The sequence below is a fragment of the Martes martes genome, assembly GCF_963455335.1.
Source record: "Martes martes genome assembly, chromosome: 3".
Lineage (NCBI taxonomy): Eukaryota > Metazoa > Chordata > Mammalia > Carnivora > Mustelidae > Martes > Martes martes.
The window spans coordinates 90,213,592-90,234,366 of NC_137890.1; positions in this window are offsets into that span (position 1 = coordinate 90,213,592).

The window sequence follows — 20,775 nt, forward strand, 5'->3', positions numbered from 1 at the left end:
AGTCTGCACACAAATTAATCCAAAATAAAGAAAAAAATATCTGTTTTAAACATTTAAAACACACACAATCAAAACACTCAGGTTTCTGCACTTCACAACACCTTAATTTCCATCAGTCTGTGCAGCTGTGAGCTTCCCACAGTGCAAAGACTCATGAAGGGTATATTAACTAAGTCATTATGCCCTGAGAGATAGGTATAATTACGAATCTTCTCACCATACTATTTTGAGTTTCTAAAATTCAATAAGTTAGAAGCTGTTTTTTTTTCCCCCCCCAAGGTGCCACAGAGGATTTAAAAAAGCCAACAACAAACAAGAAATCCATAGAAGGTAAACACTACCATACTCCCCATTAGGAGAGAGCATTCTGGGAATAGCCATGCAGAGAGGAATTATTTGCCCCTCTCAGCCCAGTTTAAGAACTACTATCACTTGGGATAACTGAGTGGCTCTGTCGGGCAAGCCTCTGCCTTTCACTCAGATCACAATCCCAGGGTCCTGGGATCCAGTCCCTTGTTGATCTTCTTGATTTGTGGGGAGACTGCTTCTCCCTCTGTGACTGCCTCTGCCAGCTTCTCTCCCTGCTTGTGCTCTCTCTCTCTGTGACAAATGAATAAATGAAATCTTAAACAAAACAAAACTACTATTACAGACTTCCTGCAAGAATCACCTGTACATGGTCAGGTATATGTGGATATGAGAGAAGGCTGTCCTAAAAGCAAATGAACAGAAGGAAACCAAGGCTGGAGGATCTCCCATTTGTTTATCTCATAGGGATGAAATGCATGCTTTTAGAATAAAGAAACAAGATCAAACAAGATGCTTCGCTATCCTGTCCAATGTCTTTAAGAGAAGTGAAGTGAAGTGTTATCTTTAGTATGGTTGCATGGAAAACTCCAAATACTGAAGATCATATTCTATAAAGGTGATCCACAAAGTCTATTTGCTCTTAAGCTTGAGATTTTGAGCAACCAGGAAGTAGGATTGCATGCAGTTATCTCTTTGCCATACCTAGATATAAATCTAGTTTCTTCCAACAAGTAGAGAAAAAAATTAAGATCAGAAAGGGGATAATCTAAGTATGGGCAAAAACTCAAATTTAATATATCTTATCCAAACCAGCCAGTGGGACATTGAGAAAGTAACATCTAAATGTTGTCAGAGTGAATTTGGTGTATTCTCTTTGCATTCAGAAATAAACTTCCCCAGGTATTTGTAACAAATTTAGAGTATAGAATAATTCATTTCAATATTTCAGAACTTCTAAAGCTTGGGTAGCATGTCTTTAATTCAACTTCAAGTTGGTCTGTATACTTATGCTTGTACACAAAATGTCTTCTGCTTCACGCTGTCTTTTTAACATATAGTGCTAACCTCTCTCAGTAAGAATATATTTGTCTTTGAAAGTATATTCAACACTTTTGAATTTACCCAAACCCTTTAATCTGCATGTGAGGGTTTTCCACATGCTGACTTCATTCTAGTTTTGCATCCTTCTCTCTGGGTTGTTTACAAGAAACTTTCCTTCAGTTAAGTTTATCAAAGGAACTATAACACAGTAGGTAAGTTGGGAATTCCAGTTACAATTCCACCTCTACTCACATTTCTTAACCTCTGTCTTAGTTTTCAAACCTATAGAATGAGAGAAGAGAACCTACCTTATTGACTTGAGAAACAACTGGATTAATTAATGTAAAACACTTCCAGCCTTGTTCCACACATGGAAAGCACTGAGTCAAAGCTAGCTATTATTATTTTACCACAAATACCTTTTGTCCTTTTCAACTACCACCATTTGATCACTCTACCTTTTCATTTTTATTTTATTTTTATTTTTGCCTATATTGGCCTTTCTGTCCTTCAAGAACCAAGGAAATTCATATCCTCTGTGAAGACATTCTGGAACTTTGTGGCATGATCTGTTATATTTGACCTTAAAATTAGAAAACTTATTAACTATCTTGTCAGCCCTTTCTTGAAAAAAAAAAAGTAAGAATTATGTGACTTTCATGCTATACATATGCTAGAAGACACTTTCTAATTCTCTGTAATGGCTGTCACATCTAAGTAGTCACACTCTATGTTTTTACATGCCACTCCCTGGACACTTAAACCACCCTCATTTCCTGACCTCTTATGATATATCCTATCTGTGTCATTTGTTGCCTACTATTTTTAATTATTTGATTAATTTACACATTTTGCATTCCAATTTATTCTCTTATGGACCAGGTGCCTACATTTTTCTATGTATCCCTTCAGTCTGCTTTATTTCACCTTCCCCTTTGGAATGGCCATAAGGCTCAAATTGGAATCATGACCATTTATTTGCAGAGAATCACACTCTAAGTCACAGGAAACCAAGTGTTATGTGCATATGCACCATTTACAACTTTGACTGAAGTGAATGTCTTTTACCTTTATCTGCAGAACCTGGTGTAATACCAACTGAATTGCTCTCTGAGTCACCAATTCTCTAATACTCCAGAGATGGGGCAGTGAGGGGGGGTTGGCAACTGAAAAAAGTAAGGAACAATTTCAGGCTGGTGCATGGGTCTCTCAGGGATTTATGAGAGAAGGGGAGCTTAGGTTTTGGCCCTTTTGTCTACAGAAACAGAGCAGGAAGGAAATAAAAACTTCTAAGTAAACATAAGCATAAACAAGAATTCTTTTAAACATCTGATATCAGAGCATCCTATGCCTTGGCTTCTTTCATTGACCAAAGCAAGTCATGTTGGACTTGCTAAATTTGAAGAGTAAAGAAGTACAATCCTACCATGTGCCTGAAAGGAGGAAATATGGAAATACTTGGTGTAACAGCACTAAAGATGATCTTGGTAATTCTGTTCCTGTATCTTACCACTAGCCAAAATAACAGAATGTGACTCAATACAGAATTTTTTTTTTACTGTCAGATTATTTGCTTTTTCTCTTGGTTTAATTTCTGCAGTTATGTTATTAATCTAACTCCAAACCAAGAGCTTAATTCATAAAATAATAATAGTAAGAATAATAAAATAAAGCTCAATGAGTCATACTTAAAGTGACCAGTTTCTTTTTATACCCTGCCCACTTCTTCCCTATAAAGTCATGTTTCCCTACTTCCACATCAAGTTTTCTCTGGACCAGCCAAGCAGTCACAAAGCACACAGACCAGTGAGATCCCACAGCAGATAAACTGCAATGCTTCCTCCACCCACCCGTCCTTTCTAAAGCTGTCATTTCCCTGGGATAGTAGACTGACTCATCAGCTGGATGAGACAGCAGGTCCACAGAGGAGGAAGCCAAACCAGGGATGTTTACGGAGGGAGGATTTACAGGCTTGACTTGGCAAGGACTATAAGACAGAGCCGACTTCAGTGTCTGACACAAGTATTTTATCATTATTTGTTCTGGTTACCTAGGGACCATAAGAAAAAGACTGGCAAGCCATCAAAAGATTTTTCTGACAGCTAGGAAGACATATGTGAGTATGGAGAGACTGGTTGAGGTATTCTTCACAGGATATTTAATATACTGTATATCCTCACACAGAGCTCAATGGACACACATTAATGCTGCTTTGACTTTTTCAAGTAACCTCTGCAGGAAATCTCACTGTTCTTTGGGGAAGCCTTTATCTTGGGTGAAAAACAGCTCCTGAGTAGGTGATACTCATACAGGACATATGCATACAATCTCCGTTTGGACTCATTAATCATTTTTATTATGGCCAAATTATTCAAGGCTATAAGATATAATGAAAAAAAAAAAGCCTTGTTAATACTAAAACGTCCAAGAGAGTACTTAGGGAAATTAAATAGACTGGAAAACATATGTTAGACGTCTTCCAAATTGGAATTTGTAAATAAATGATTCTGGTTTAATCACATGGCAATTTACAGGGACATTTTTAGTAAAAATGATCACATCACAATCTCTGACAAGAATTTGATATAAATTGAGCTATTTGGCTTGCTGCATGAGTAGTTTTAGAGTTTTTATTTGTCATTAATCTTTTTAAACACTTGGTTTATTATTTTACTCAAGAATTCTGTTTTTAAGTCAAATATACTGTGAATTTTGAAATACAGCTCAGTGTCTAAAGTCTGCTATTAGCCTTCAAGCTCACAACTCTCTGCAGTCATGACAGTGTTCCACATCCCATTACTTTAGAGCAACACAAACTCTTACTTTATGAAAGATGTGTTTAGTCCTTGGCTACAATTTTGTGCTGCTATTTTATAGATTTATTTGCTTTGATGAGGGAAGAAAAGCTAGCACTCTCACTGATTCTAGGCACTGGACACACAGAGGGGGATAAGAACTCTGTGACCCTACAGTTTTCTTGTAAATTAATCCATTCATGTGAGACCATTAGTGCTGAGTATATATCTCAGATGATAGACATTTAGATGGGATGAAAGAGATTGGAGATGGGGAAATAACACATAGATACAGTGCTGTAGCAGCAGGCTAGCATCCCTCAAAAAATATTTATCCATTCTAAGATGCATAGTGATCTTTTCCCCATTTATCCTGCAATTAGATCAGACGATGCAACTAGGTTTGAACAATGAAAGGTGAGGGGAAAAAAAACACAAGAAACTTCCCAGGCATCTCGAGCTTTAAAAAAAACAGACCTCTCTCCTAGGACTTTGACATTTTCCCCTTCCTATGATCTGAAACATAGACATGGAAATCATTGACCTTCCACCATGCAAATGAGTAGGAGAACATGGAAGTTTTTGCAGCAACAAGATAGAAGGAAGAAATTAGGACCCTGGATAGCTTTGTGAAATAAACTTCTACTTAATCTACTCAATTTTGGGGTCTTGACTTTTCTTTTCTTTTCTTCTTCTTTAATGTTTACAGTAGATCATTTACTCTAACCAAGAGAAGTCACTCATTTCAAGGTATTTTCAAACTCTTTCAGTGTGATAGGGAGCACTGAATTTGGACATCATATAAAAGCCACTTGGGAGCATAACTATTTTTGATATCTAAGAAGAGATCCTAGGGGCACCTGGCTGACTCAGTTGGTAGAACATTTGGCTCTTAATTTCAGGGTCATGAGTTTGAGCCTCATGTCAGTGTAGAGGTTACTTAAATAAATAAAATTAAAAAAGAAAGATCCTAGGAATATCATATTAGTACCCAGATTGTTTCTGGAGCAGGAGTGTCTTCTTCTATAGATAAAGAACAGTCCTGAGTCTTCAGTTTGCTTATACAGAGGTTAGTCTTAATTACCTGAACCACACCATATTTCTTTGGTTTGTTTCTTCTGACTCTCTTGACAACTTAGGCACCTGGCCTAATAATACTCCTTCCTCTTTCAGGACCTTATTCCTCCTTGTTTTGATAGGCATTAATGGATTTTACAAAAAAGCTATCAGGAACAATAAAAACAGGACCTTAGGAAAGGCTGCCTTTCAAATATAGAACTCTGTGTGTCCAGATGTTATTAGAACCAACTAAATAGTATTCTTTCTTAACTTATCACTCAAACTAATTTCCTGAAATTTAGTCTGTGCTAAGTGATCCTTCTAAGGTGTTTGTTCAAATATATCACATGGATAGATTTGCCACAAAGAGAAATATAGATCAAACCACTTTGACATTATGAAATTCAAGACATGTAATAAGCAGAATAAAATTGCATGCACTTTAGTAATTACATCACCCCTATCATTTACTCTGGTAGGTTTTAGTGAGAAGAAAACAGATATGGTGCAGCTTCCCAAATAATTAAGAAAGAACTTGGCAGTGGAAGACCAGAGGGAGAAACAGCTATATGAAATGCCTCTCTCTCTCTCTTCTCATTGTTTCTTAGTTTTTCTCCACAAAACATAAAAGCAATGAGTACCCAAATGAAAATATGAATCTTTTAAGTTTTAGTTTTATAGGTGGAGAGTTTAGATTTTTTGTAGATTCCTTCTTGCTCTTCCACATTTAAACTAAGCCTTGATCCTCCTCAGCCTCCTCCCTCAATACAATTCTAATAAAGGTAGACAGAGATACCAGTTTCTGCCAGTTGCATAGTACATTACTCATTCTAGCCTACACTCTTTCTTCTTTGTGCACAATCCTACCACTGGCAATCATTAGCCATGACCATGATGTCCTCACATTCCAAATTAACAGGAAAAGAGAAACATATGTGAAGAAAAAGCTATCAGTCTCTCTCTTTTCAAAGTATAGCATATTTCTTATGTAAAATAATATTTCAAAAGGGAGGAAGCAGGTCATGCAAAGAGTTTCTTAAAATGGGGTTGTAAGATCATAAAGGAGGAGTTTATGTACATCTTCAAGGGAGGAACTGTGAACTTTTTGAGCTTTTAAGCCAGCCTGAAGTCCCCAACCTGGACTAATGTTCTCCCCACCATGACAACTCACCACCCACTTCAAAAGGAGCCAATCTAGTTTGATAAGCTTCAATACCTCATTTACAAAATAACCAACTAATCCCAATTAACCTAATTACAATCCCTGTTTTGCATAGAGGACCTAAATGAGAACTATACTAGTAACCTTTTTTTTTTTAAATAATTCTGCCCTCTCTTTGTCTTCTTCTGAACACAGCTTGAGGTTCTACCTCAATTTGTGTCTCCCAAATTGCAATTCTGATTGCCTGAATAAACATCCATTTATCTTAATTTTCAGTGAATTCATTCTTGGCTGACATTTGAGTGTATTTGTGTGTATAGATAGATGATATAGATAGATAGATAGATAGATGATAGATGATAGATATATAATAGATAGATGATAAATACATGATAGATATGTAACAGATAGATAGATGATATAGAGATAGAAATATATATTGTGAGTCAAATACTCATACTCTTGAAGCCAAAAAAACTATGAACAAGCCTCAATGTGAAGTGCCCATGAGGGAAACTATATAAAAATTTACTGATAGAGGAAATAAATACAACATAGACACGCTCCAAAGACAAAGCAGTAAGGAACTAAACTGATATTTTCAGGTTGAATGGACACAGAGGGAGCACTACATGAAGGGGAAAAAACAGAGAATAAATGTGCACTAGATGAAATATTAAGTTAATCTCCCAATTATGTTCTCTAATTAGAAATGTAGGATAACATTAACATGCACATAAAAATTGAACTTTGATATATAAGAGTAAGTGTGTCACAATAGTCAAAAGTCATACTCTAAATTCTTAGGCTGAAAGCTATGTGCCCTGAGGGCAATCTGGTCACTACAAATACATTGATAGCAAGTTGGTCTAATTATTTGTTTTAAATAATTAACCATCTGGTCAAAAATGTGTATTAATCATATCCATTTTTTCAACTATTACTAATTATGTTATAGAATAAAAGATTCAGTTCTCATTTATGAATCCTTAAACATATTCATCAAGCACATAGAATTTTTCAGCTTGTTATGTTTTTGATAATTATTCACGGTCTGAATGTAATATTGAAAAACCTGAGGAAATTAAGTGTTTAATTATGGGGAATGCATCAGCTCAAATTAAATGTTTTGCATTAATACACACCAAAAATAAAATCAGAGTTGAACAATCTATCAATTGTTGGAAATTCAGATTCTTCTAATAATATCAATTGTTTTACTTGGACTCAATGACTTTCAGTAAAATCTCATGCTAATTGGAAGACAGAGGTTAGTGAAAAGACAAAATTATAAAGCTCAAAAATATTTTTAAGTCCTCTTTCAGTTGCAATGCCCTTTTTCAAAAAAGTAAATGCTCTTTCCAGGTTTTGGGTTCATGTACTTCTTTATTGCATGGTCTGTCTATAGTGAAGAATGTGTTCCCCTCATTCCCCAGCCTTCATGTACCTAGTTAAGTCCTGTGAGTGATTCTGGACAATAGTTTATAGAAGAAAGTTGTATAAATCACTACCTTTAAGAATAAACCATGAGATCTTCTAGCTCTCACTTTTTCTGTCAAGACATGAAAGGTCTTAGATTTTAGAAGGCATGACCAAGGAGGGAAGCAGCCTCAATCTTTGGGGTACTGTGTAGAACAGAACAACCCAGGACAGTTTCCCAGTCCTGTAGGAATATGAGGTGAACAAGAATTTAGCCTTTATCATATCAGTATCCTGAAGATTCAGGGTCTGTGCCTTGTGGTAGTTCATGTTAATTACTGTGACTTCTACAGAAATTAACTCTGCAGGGGGAGTGTTGTTAAAAAATTAGCACTGAAATATGTCACAGGTTTCATGCTCAGTGAAGGACATTTAGAAACCGATCTTAAAGGTTTGGGAATGTGATAAGTATTTGGATAAAACAACCCAGGGCAACAATCAGAGTAAAACATGATTTTCTCACTTGGGTCTCCTTGTAGCATCACTAAGGGAGTGAGCACTGAGTGAGCAGGTGGGGAGGAAGAAAACAATAAAGGGTATTTGAGAACCATAATTGAAAAGAACTTTGCTGGACATTAGTAGCACTAGATAGGAATTTGAACCAATAGATTAGAGATTTACCAGAAAATGGGATAGAATATATTGAAGGAAAAACAAAACAAACAAAAAACAAAACAAACAAACCACCACCACCACCAACAACAAAAAACACTGATTTAAGGTCTCTAAAACTTAGAAGAATGCAAAACAGATACATCTTTTAAAATCTCTTTTTGGATGCTGGAAAGCTATCAAAATTATAGGGTATTTAGAAACAAGGATCCTGGTAGAAAGGAAATATCCAGCTATTTGTCTTCTATTCTGCTCATTTTCCTCCATAAGCCTTTTGCAGATTCTTAGGCTCCAGAAGTTGAGGAGTTGAAATAAAGTAGCATTTAAAAGGCTGAAAAACAGGAAACCCAGTGTGGCGAAGTTTGTTAAGCAGCAGACTCGTAGCTTGAGCTCAGGTCTTGATCTCAGGGTTGTGAGATGGAGCCCTGTGTTGGGTTTCTGCTCAAGACTCTCTCCCTCTCCCTCTTCCCCTCCCCCTGCTCTGTGCTTGCTCTTGAGGGCTCTCTCTATCTCTCTCTAAAACAAATAAATCTTTGGGGCACCTGGGTGGCTCAGTGGTTAAGCCTCTGCCTTCGGCTCAGGTCATGATCTCAGGGTCCTGGGATTGAGCCCCACATCTGGCTCTCTGCTCAGCGGGGAGCCTGCTTCCCCCTTTCTCTCTGCCTGCCTCTCTGCCTACTTGTGATCTCTCTCTCTGTCAAATAAATAAATAAAATCTAAAAAATAAAATAAATAAATCTTTAAAATAAGAATGAAAAACTCTGCAAAGTTGGTAACCATGCTACATTTTTGGGGGTACAAAAATTAGAATTCAGAGCAACTGAGCCACAACTTGAGGATTCAGAGTACTAAACAGAAAAGAAACGTAAAGAAGTGAGCCCAGAATTTGGTACAGTGTTTTTTTTTGGGAAGAAGCTGACTCGTAGTAGTTGGCATAGAATCTGAAAAGCAAGGCAGGAAGTGGTGACTGAGGGTCTCTGGCCAAAGATTTGGGCAGTCTAAAGGTGCATGGGGCTAGGGCCAGGGTCAGGGGAGGGAGTCACAAATTGTAACTGAAGCTCTTCCAAGGAACATTGGCCTTGCTAAATAAACCATACGGACTTTGAATTTAGAGTCCCACAGTGTGTTTCTAAAACACAACCAAACTGATAGTAATGAATACACTTGTAACAATTTACTTTACAATTATGCTATTCTTAATGAATTTGTAATTTGAGGAAATTTGCATTATTTCAGGTTGTGATCATAAAAGGTACATTGACTTGTATTACACCATTTAAAATCCTTATAACTGAAATTGTCATAGCATATGACCTCACTTATATATTTCTGTTATATTTTCTTAGCTCTTATGAGGTTCCAAGAACTGTGCCAGGTAATAAATATATGAGGTAACTAGGACACCACTTATTTTCTCTAGGAGTTTGAAGTCTAGTGGGGAGACATCTACAAAAGCAGATTCTAGACTAGAGGTTATGTGTTATGATAGCAGAAATCATGAGCATGCTTAAAGACACAATCATCAAACAGTGGAAAGACCCGAGATGCCCTTCAACAGATGAATGGATACTGAAGATAAGGTCCATATATACAATGGAATATTGCACCTCCATCAGGAAGGATGAATACCCAACTTTTATATCAACATGGATGGGACTGGAGGAGATTATGCTGAGTGAAAAGAGTCAAGCAGAGAAAGTCAACTATGGTTTCACTTACTTGTGGAGTATAAGGAATGACATGGAGGACATTATGAGAAGGAAAGGAAAAGTGAATTGAGGTAAATCTGAGGGGGAGACGAACTATGAGAGACTGTGGACTCTGAGAAACAATCTGAGGGTTTTGGGGTGTGGTGGGGGAATGGGTAAGCCTGGTGGTGGGTATTATGGAGGGTATATATTGCATGGAACACTGGGTGTGGTGCATAAACAATGAAGCTTGGAACACTGAAAAAATAAAATTAAATTAAAAAAAGATACATAAGGAAGTCACTGTCTGAGGCTATATGTGTGAGGTCATTGCTACCTTATTCCCATCACTAGGGAAAACAGTAACCTTAACCATTAGGTTCCCTTGAGGACTAAACAAGTCATTAGCACTTATGTTTAAAACTTTTTTGATGTATATAGATATAGATGCCTATAGATATATACCTGCATATGTATATGTACTGTACATGTCTATATAGATATGTTTTATCTATACTATACATAGGTAATTATATCTATGTTTATATCTAATACATCTACTCTGTATCTATATATATTGCATAAAATATTGTCCTCATTTTACAGATTAGAAAACTGAAATTGACAAGGCCAGGTAAAATTGACAAGGCTACAAAGCTAGTAAGTGAATGCAGTAGAACTCAAAACCAGATTCACAGCTGTGGACAGACACTCCATAATTCAAGGACCTAAAATAAGAACAAAAGGAAGGAAAGAAGTACAAATTGGCAACGTGGGAAGATCCTCAGCTCAGGTCCTCCCATTGACACATCTAATCTACAGCTTCTTAAAATCATTTCTCTCAGAAAAAAATCTGAAAACTAGATGAACTGTTCCCCAAAGCAGAGGACAAAAGGGTCATTCAAGATGGGTAAGAGAGGTAGAGGCATAATCTCAATAAAAACCCACACCTGACAGAGTGACAAAAAATAGAAAGGGATCTCACTGGACAGGTATTTCTCCCAGAGGATCAAGAAGTTTGTGTCCAACACTGGATACCCCAGAACCCTGGGATTTGCACCAGAGATTTGATACCCTGGAATAGCTAGCTTGGAAAGCCAAAAGGGCTGATAGTCAAGAGTCCCAAAATGCTACAGGAAAGTGAAATTTCCTTCTTGGAAGACTTGCATGTAGTTTCACTCACGCCAAGACCTATAGAGGTTTAGCTCCTTGACATAGGTCTTAGTGATATATTTTTGGATGTGACTCCAAAGGCAGAAAAGACAAAACCAAATAAAACAATGAGACCACATCAAACTAAAAAGTTTCTGCACAATAAAAGAAATCACAAACATAACAAACCAAAACAAAACCGAACTCATAGATATAGAGGACAGATTGGTGGTTGCCAGAGGGAAGAGGGGTTGGGATGAGTGGCAAAAAGGATAAAATGGGTCAAGAAGTACAGACATCCAGTTATAAAATAAATAAGTCATGGGGATATAATAAATAGCATGGAGAATATTGTCATAATGTTGCACTAGTTTTTTTAAAGATTTTATTTATTTGACAGACAGAGACCACAAGTAGGCAGAGAGGCAGGCTGAGAGAGAGGAGGAAGCAGGCTACCTGCTGAGCAGAGAGCCCTATGTGGGGCTTGATCCCAGGACCCTGAGATCATGACCTGAGCTGAAGGCAGAGGCTTTATCCCACTGAGCCACCCAGGCGCTCCAATGTACTATTTTTTTTTTTTTTTAAGATGATAGATGGCAACTACACTTACTGTGGCACCGTTTTGCAATATACACAAATGTTGAATCACTGCATTGTACACATAAAACTAATGCAATATCTGTATGTCAATTATATCTCAGTGAATATAAAAAAAAATGTAAGGAAAAATTAGGAGACTAAGCTTTTGGCTTTACTTGTATCCTTAACAATGACTAGGTCAGGGATGACCATTTAGTAAACTTCAGCTGTTTAAATAATTCATGTTTCTTTCACTCACAGTAACCTGTGGTATAAAATGAAACTTCAATAGTGGTCATAAACTATAAGCATTCTGGTTTGGTTCTCAGTTATGAAATGGTAGAACATTCAGCCAACCTCATAGTCCAGTTCCCTAAATGTCATAGTCAGGGTTCAAGTATTTCCAGGCACCACAAAATATTATCTTCTACTTTTTCTAGACATACCTCTTGGTTTTCTGCTCTGAAGTTTCTCACCACTACCAATATTTAGGCATGTAGTTCAATATACCAACTTTCTGTGTTTTTGGGGGGTTCCCGCCATGGACTATATCCCTTGCATCTCTCATACTCAGAGGTGGTTTGTTACTTCTTTGAAGAAAGAAAGTTCTATCCTGTTTCAGTCTTGAAATAGCAAATGCTCTCAGTTTCTCCTGCAGGCATGTTAGCAGTAGCTTGTTGAGTGTTCTTTTTTGTTGTTGTTGTTGTTTTTAATCTTATTAGGTAGACCTGTTTTACACGTATGCAGAAACTGGCCATAGAAATTGATTTCAAAAACATGCTGAATTACTTTTGGCTCTAGCTAAAATCTTGTCACCACTTCCCAATATAAGATAGCTAGTGTCTGAAGCTGTGTCACATATATATACCTGCACCTATTCTACTTTGGGAATTTTCTTCTTTTATATTTCTTAGAAATCACACACTCCCCTCTTCCTGTGATCCTTTAAATACGTTTCACTCACATTTGAGTATGCATACAAGCTTTGATGCTGTTCCTAAAGTCAGCTATTGCATTTATTTTTATTGAATGGTTGATAGAGATGACAACTGAAGAAAAATTGCTGCAGACCCTCTTGGCCCCATGTTTCTTAGAGTAATTCACTCTGCAGTGTGGCTTCTGTTGTATGGGTAAGAGTGTTATGATGATGCAGTTTTGAGATGGGCATTTAATGTCTTCACTGATGTGAATATTTTACTAACATCTGGAGCAGCCTGGATTCTACAGGTAAAGACCACAACTACATCCATTCAGCTCTCTGTAAGCAAGAGCCTTCCAGTTTCTTTTTCAAGCAAATGGACCAAACTGTAGCCTTGCCACCATACCTCCACTTAGGGCTTCCAGACAAAAGTGTGGTCTCTGAGTGAACAAGAATGGTCAGCTCCCTATACTCACAGGTTGTATGTAGTATTTCCATCTATTCCCCTCTATTATTGTGCATCCACAGCAAAGTTGGACTAGGTTGTGAGAAAACCCAACTGGATGCCATATTTTCCCCTTCTATTTGCTCCAAGGTGGGCAGGAGACAGCAATAAAAAAGCTGGAACATTATGTTAAGCAGAACAAGCCAGATGGAGTCAAATAGTACATGGCAACACTCATATTGGGATCTTAAAAATAAAAAGGTCAAAGTCATAGAAACAGAGATTAGAAAAGTGGTCTTCAGGGTTTATTTTGTGGAGGAAACAAGAAAAGGATGATAAAAAGATATAATAATCATCTATAAAATGAAAAAGATCTGAAAATCTACTGTAAATTTGGTGACTACAGTGGATAACATTTTTATCTCATTTGATATAAATTTCCAAAGAGTAGAACTAAAAGGAAGAGAATTCTTTTACAGTTATATATGTGTATCAAATGGCCACAATGTACACCTTAAATATCTTATGATTTTATATATCAAATATACCTCAACAAGGAGGAAATTTAAAAAAAGGAAACCTTGCTTATAGAAAGGTACCAGATCTCTATTATTAGACGTAACCAAAAGGTAAAATACAGAATTGGTGTATAATCTAAGGAAGCCTCTGGCCATTACAACCTGAGTTGATATTTAAATAATGTGAAAAAATTTCCATCAAAAATGGAACCAGAAGACATAAAATGGGAGATCTTATGCATGTACCCTCAGGAAAATAAAATTTAAGAACTGAGAGACTGATTTCCCACAAATTTCTGATTTATAGAAATCTGATAATGTTGAAATTTCCTTAAATGATAGGGAGTCAGTCAGGGGTTGCCTCATAATAATGTTAGGAAATTTTTGCTTATGGTTTCTAGAGATAAAAACAAGGATTGACCCAGGTCAAGCTGATCTGGCAAATAGACTGAATTGAGCTTTATATTTGTGACTGGACAGTTTTGTCTGCTTGGGGAATTTTCAGGGTTGGTATCTTTTTATTTTTGATTTTAACAAACTAAAACTAAACTTTCTCCTTTTTCATTCCCTGACCATGAAAATGACCTGCTCCAAACCCTCAATAGACTCTCCTGTAGCTCACAATAGTTTCTGTGTCCTGAATTGCAATTCCTATTATTCCTGAATAAACTCATCTCTTTGACAATTCTGAGCATGACTTGGCTTGTCTGTCTGTCTTTCTTTCTTTTTCTTTCATGGCCAATGACAGTCAAATCCTTTAGAAAAGGGAGAAACATCAAGTTAAGGTTAAACAGCAACTTGACTCTATAATGATTACTTTTACTCATTTGATCACTTTCCTCCTTATGTGATAGTGATGAAGTTCTAGAATATAGGTGAGGTTCGGTAGGGTGAGGTCCAGAGCCGATGACCAAGAAAGAATTCTTGAGACATCTTTGGTGCAAAATGCTGGTTTATTAAATCATGGGGATAGGACCCATGGGCAGGAAGAGCTGCTGCTCTGGGCTTGTGAGGGGTGGCAGGTTATGTACCAAGGAGTTGGGGGAGGTAGGGGGAAGATAAGGAAAAGGGAGGTTTCAATAGAACTTTCATATGCTAAAAAGGACCTACAAAGATATGGGATGCCAGAGGCCTTGCCATTGCCAAGGCCGTTTTTGCCCTCTAGCAAGGTATTAACATTAAGATGGGTGGGAGATTCCTAAAGAATGTCACAGATTGTCCCACCCAGGAGTGGGGGTGGGGGAAGGTTGCCAGGTGTCAGCTTTTGCTTTGTCCTTAGCCAGCCTTCTCTTCCCTCATCATTAGCATGTGTTTAGCAAATTACCTAGCCTTACCTATTGGGGGAAATCTGGTGGCAGGAAGAAAAGAAGAAATTTATTACTGATATGTAAAATTGGTAAAGAGAGAATGGATTTTTTCCCACTATCATCAGCAATTGACAGAATATGGGAATTTAAAGAAGAAAGAATCAGCCCACATAAAATTAAATCACACTTACAATTATAAAATATTTGTTTTCAAATTGCTTTCTTTCAACTTATTCCATATGGATACTAAGAGAGAAACTAAGAAATTATAGGAATATATATTACATGTGCGCATACCTCTAGTTTTTAGTTTATTTAGTTCAGTGTTGCTTAAATAAAATATGGATGGGGATGAGTGACCTCAGAATTCACCTCTACTTTTGAGTCAAAGAAATTATTTAGAATCCCATGAAAGAGCTGTTTTAAATACAGCTAATGTGGGGCACCTGGGTGGCTTAGTGGGTTGAGCCACTGCCTTCGGCTTGGGTCGTGGTCTCGGGGTCCTGGGATCGAGTCCCGCATCAGGCTCTCTGCTCGGCGGGGAGCCTGCTTCCCTCTCTCTCTCTCTTTGCCTGCCTCTCTGCCTACTTGTGATCTCTCTCTCTCTCTCTCTCTGTCAAATAAATAAATAAATAAATCTTTAAAAAACAAAAAAACAGAAATACAGCTAATGTGTCTCCGGAAACACTGTCATTGCAGATGGTGGGGAGTCGCATCTTCTATTTGTAATAATACCAATAAGGGTAATGAAATTTATCAGATGTTTCATGAGACAGGAGAAAGTGCTGACCAAAATAGAAAGTGCAACCAAATAGAAAGAGGAGATAAAGGACACCAGGGTAGTGTGGGAATGGATTCCTAAGAAAATTAATATATCCCCAAAGGGCTATCCGCTACTTAATAATACACATGCTTTGAGAAAAATGAAGGTAAACACATGTGAATAAGGGCAAGAAGTTCTTCAAAACAACTCTACTAAGTGGCAAAAGATATCAACTAAAGAGGCAAGGAAGTATGTGGAATAGAAATGTAGGCATTACAAAAGGAGTTAAGACCCTTGAAGTGTAGGAATTATCTTCAAGACATTTGCAAATCTTATCCTATCTTCAAAGACTTTCTGGAGCCCCACTTCTCCCAGGAAGGCTTCCCAGGAAATTTACACTCACCTTAGCTCAGCAGGTGTTGCCTAGGTCACTCATGTGACAATAAATCCTGTGTTTGCAAGCCTTTAGGATCTAGCCAGGAAGAAGGGAGAAACAATTAACATTTATTACTTCAGGGAACCTCACATCTCTTCCTTTGGAATGGCAACTGCATTTTTTCAGTCAGTTGCTTGGGGATAAAAGTTGAAGTCATCTTTGACTCCTTTTTATTTTAATATATTTTACTTTTTAGAGTGTTTTACATTTATAAAAACAGAACAAAACAAAAAACTGTGAAGAACAGTACAGGGTTTTCCCACATGCCCTGTACCCAGCTTTAACATGTTACACCAGTATGGTCAATTTGTAACAATTAATGAACCAATACTGACTTATACTAATTAAAGTCCATTCTTTATTCAGCATTCCTCAGTTTTTAAGTATTGTCCTTTTTCTGTTGCAGGATCTCATCCAGGAAACTACAATGTGTTTACTTGTCCTGCCTTCTCCTGATCTTCTTCACTATGTCTGTTTCTCAGACTTGCCTTGTTTTTTGATAACTGACAGTTTTGAAGAGTCATGGTTAAGTATATTGTAGGATGTCTCTTTATTAGAATTTGTCTGATGTTTTTCTCCTGATTGGACAGGGGTGATTATGGGTCTTGGGGAGGAAGACACAGAAGTAATGTGTGATTTTTATAATCATATCCTTGACTCCTTGTTTCCTCTCATAGTACTCAACCAATCTATTAGCAAATCTCATCAGCTTTCCTACTGGCATATTTCCAGAGTCAAATCAATTAGCAACACTCTACAACCCCCCCCCCCCCCCCCCGGTCTGTGTTATCATCATCATTCTCTTTGATGATTTTAATAGTTCCTTAATTGGTCTCCTTTCACCTCTCCCCCTACAGAGAAACCAGAGTGAGTTTTTAAAAATGTAAGTGAATCCATTTCACTCCTCAATTCAAAGCCTTCAGTGAATTCCCTTCTAACTCAGAGTAAAGGTCCTAAACTCTACAATGGCCTGCAGGGGCCCTGTGTGATCTAGTCCTTTCCATGTTCGGATCCAGGTCTAACAGTTCACCTTCACAGTCCACCCTTCTTTCCTCATCCACTTACATGGAGGTACTTCTGGTTCACAGTTAACTTACATGTCTTCTATACATTTCCTGAGAGAATAATGGAGCCACAGAGATGCTAGACTCTTGCACCATCACTCTTTATGTCTGATATATATTTTACTGAGAGACCTCATCAGCTGAGGTTAGAAGTGATATTCTAGTACTACCAACAGCTAAACTAACCAGATTTTAAACTTGGTTTGCGTATCATATGCCATAAAACAATTTGTAATCTATCCTTACTTACCCATCCTAACTTATCAAGATCTTATGAAAATAATCCACTAGAAGAAAGGCTCCCAGGCCAACCCTACTATCTAGGATAAATAAAGGAATAATAGTCATCATTTTTTTACACTAGCCATGAGCCAAACACAGTGCTAACTTCATTATATGTGTCATATTTACTCTAAGGCATGCCAGTGGATTTCCATTCCATGTATTAAATGTACATTCCTTACCCTGGCAGACATGATCCACGGGAGCTGGCCCCTCTTCTGCTCTCCACCTCACCTTCTTTCTTTCTTCCTCCTGCTCCCTGTATTTCAGCCACCTTTCAGTTCCATCTTGCCACATTCAACACAATCTGCCTGGAATGCTCTTCCATGGGATTTGATATAGCTTAGGTCTCTACTCAAAAGTCATCTTCTCTGATATACCAAGGATCTTTAGAAGACTTCTGTTTTCTTTACCATCATAAATTACTTATTGAACTCATATGAAAACTTTCTCTTTGGAAGTGACCATTCCCCTTTAAGATCTCCTACACCTTCTTAGTGTGTACAGTCACCTTGTACGGTCTATAAGAACTATTTTAAGAGGTAGCTCTCTTCATACTCATATATTTCTTACTAGACTAAATGCTTGTTGATGAAAAAGACCATTTTTAAAAGACAAATGCTTTATATACATTTATAATTTTCTCTGTGCACAGAAATTGTTCTGAAGGTAGTAGTTACTCAATCATACTGCTTGAATTACAAGTTATACATGATGATGGGAAAATTCTCCAAAATTTGTATTTTAAGTAAAAGGCAAAGTACAAATGATAAGAATAGGATGTTTAAAACTGAGTAAAAAAGAAGTTAAACATATCATTAGTGTTTACTTCTATCTGCCTAAAATCTTTAGAAGAACACACATAAATATAAACATGTGATTCCCCATGTTCAACAGCGAATAGTCACATAGGGACAGATGTGGGAGTGATTTTTTTTCATATTTTTTCTGAATATTTACTGTGATAATATATTATCTATCGAATGAATAAATAAAAGAAGCTAGGGATATAAGTATGTAGAAAAGTACTTGGAATAAATTACCATGACTTACTCTGTAAATTCAGACTGTAGGTAATAGAAGATCTTTGATCTTAAATTTGACAGATATTTTCCAAGCACATGATATTTTTGTTATTAAAATGACAATTTAGGGGCACCTGGGTGGCTCAGTGGGTTAAAGCCTCTGCTTTCAGCTCAGGTCATGATCCCAGGGTCCTGGGATCAAGCCCCACATTGGGCTCTCTGCTCAGCGGGGAACCTTCCTCTCGCTCTGCCTGCCTCTCTGCCTAGTTGTGATCTCTGTCTGTCAAATAAATAAATAAAAATCTTAAAAAAATGACAATTTAAAAAAGCATAAATCTGACACTTATAAATGAATGTACAAAAAGTTTAAACATGAATAACTTAGAGCACTATGTAGCTTCAAGTGAAACAATCAACAGTCGACATTCTTTCAAGCATCTGCAGGTTTCTAACCCCTATATGGGTGACTAGGTAGCAATTCTATGTACAAATTTTCATTTATTGTCTTATTTCTTTAGTTTCATGTTATAGTCACATAGTATTGTTATAACAACTTAGGATGAACTTAGTGACTAAAAATGCACCCATTTATGATCTTGAGGTTGTGTATGTTCCAAATCCACATACAGCCTGGCTTGGGCTGCCTCTTCCATGGAGAGTCTCCTGAGGTAAAATATAGCTGCAGGGCGGGTCTGTGTTCTTTGCCGGAGACGCTGGGAGAGAAACTTACTTCCAGGTTTAATCAGGTTGCTGACACTATTTAGTTTTCTTTTTATAAGTTTGCTGTCATGTGGGTATCATAACCAACTTCTAGAGGCTACCCCCATTCCTTGGTTTGTAGCCCCTAGCCATGTTGGGGACATATGTCCCCATTCTTCTTATCTGCACTTGTCTAACTGCAGGCTGAAAAAGTTCCCTGCCTTTAAGTGCCCAGATGATTCTGCTGGATCTGCCTGAATAATCCAGAATAACCTTCTCATCTTAAAGTCTATAACCTTAATCCCATCTGTGAAGTCCCTATTGCTCTATAACTTAACATATTCACAGCTTCTGGGGATTTGGATGTGGGCATTTTTGGTGAGGTCATTATTCCTCCAGTTGAATTCATGTGTGTCTCTTATGGTCACCCAAAAACTCATTGTACCTGAGCTGTCCAGGAAAAGGAGGTCATCTGAAACACTAAATGTACAGTACTCATACTCTATGCAAAAGTCAATCACAATATGAGGTGAAAATTGTTGTCAATATTGGGCTTCTGGTTTTTTTTCTAAGTTGTTCCCTCTGGATTTGTAATGATGTGTAATAATGCTAATCATTAATTAAGCAGCCAATATTTTAGTACCAAACTCTGTCACTAAATAGCTATGACTTTAATTTAACTACCTGGGCCACTGTTATTTTCATCTCTATTTGTTCTGGCTAAATAAATAAATAGTGTGATGATTAGTTGAAAAAAATCAGAAAAAATTAAAGAATCCATACTTGTTCTTCCAAATGTCTCACCTTGGGAATCTGCATTACATAATGTTATAATATAGACAGCCTCTCAGAAGTGTATTTCATTGCAAATATGAAAGTTGAACTACTTTTTAAATTTTTACCTAATCATATAAATCCCATTTAAGTGTTAGGCTCATAATAGCATGTCCAATATTCCTCAATTTATTATCTTCAACAAATTGTTAGATGTATTGTTTGCTTCCACTTTGCGATCATTAATTAAGATGTTTTTGGTGACTGAACATCTCCCCACCCTGACACACCTCATTAAGAACCTCCTGGTACCGGAATTGTTGAGCTATTTATCAGTTCCAGTTGGCCTCAGTCTGTCAGCCCCCTTTGCCACATGTGAGAGCCTCATCAAATCTGACTGCAAACACAGTCACAGACCAGATTCAGATATTGTCTGACCATTGCAGACGTCTGGGGAAAACACAGTGAAATCAACACCCTCTAAATGAAGGTTAGAGTCACTGAAAGTCTAGAGCAAGTCTTTGCCTATAGCTCTATAGTCCATGGGACAATATGTATGAGGTAAGAGTGGGGTGGGAGAGAATGAGTATATTTGAGAAATGTTTAAGTAATAATATTGACATGACTTAGAAATGAAATGGCTAGTGGAAAGGAAAATTATTGCCAC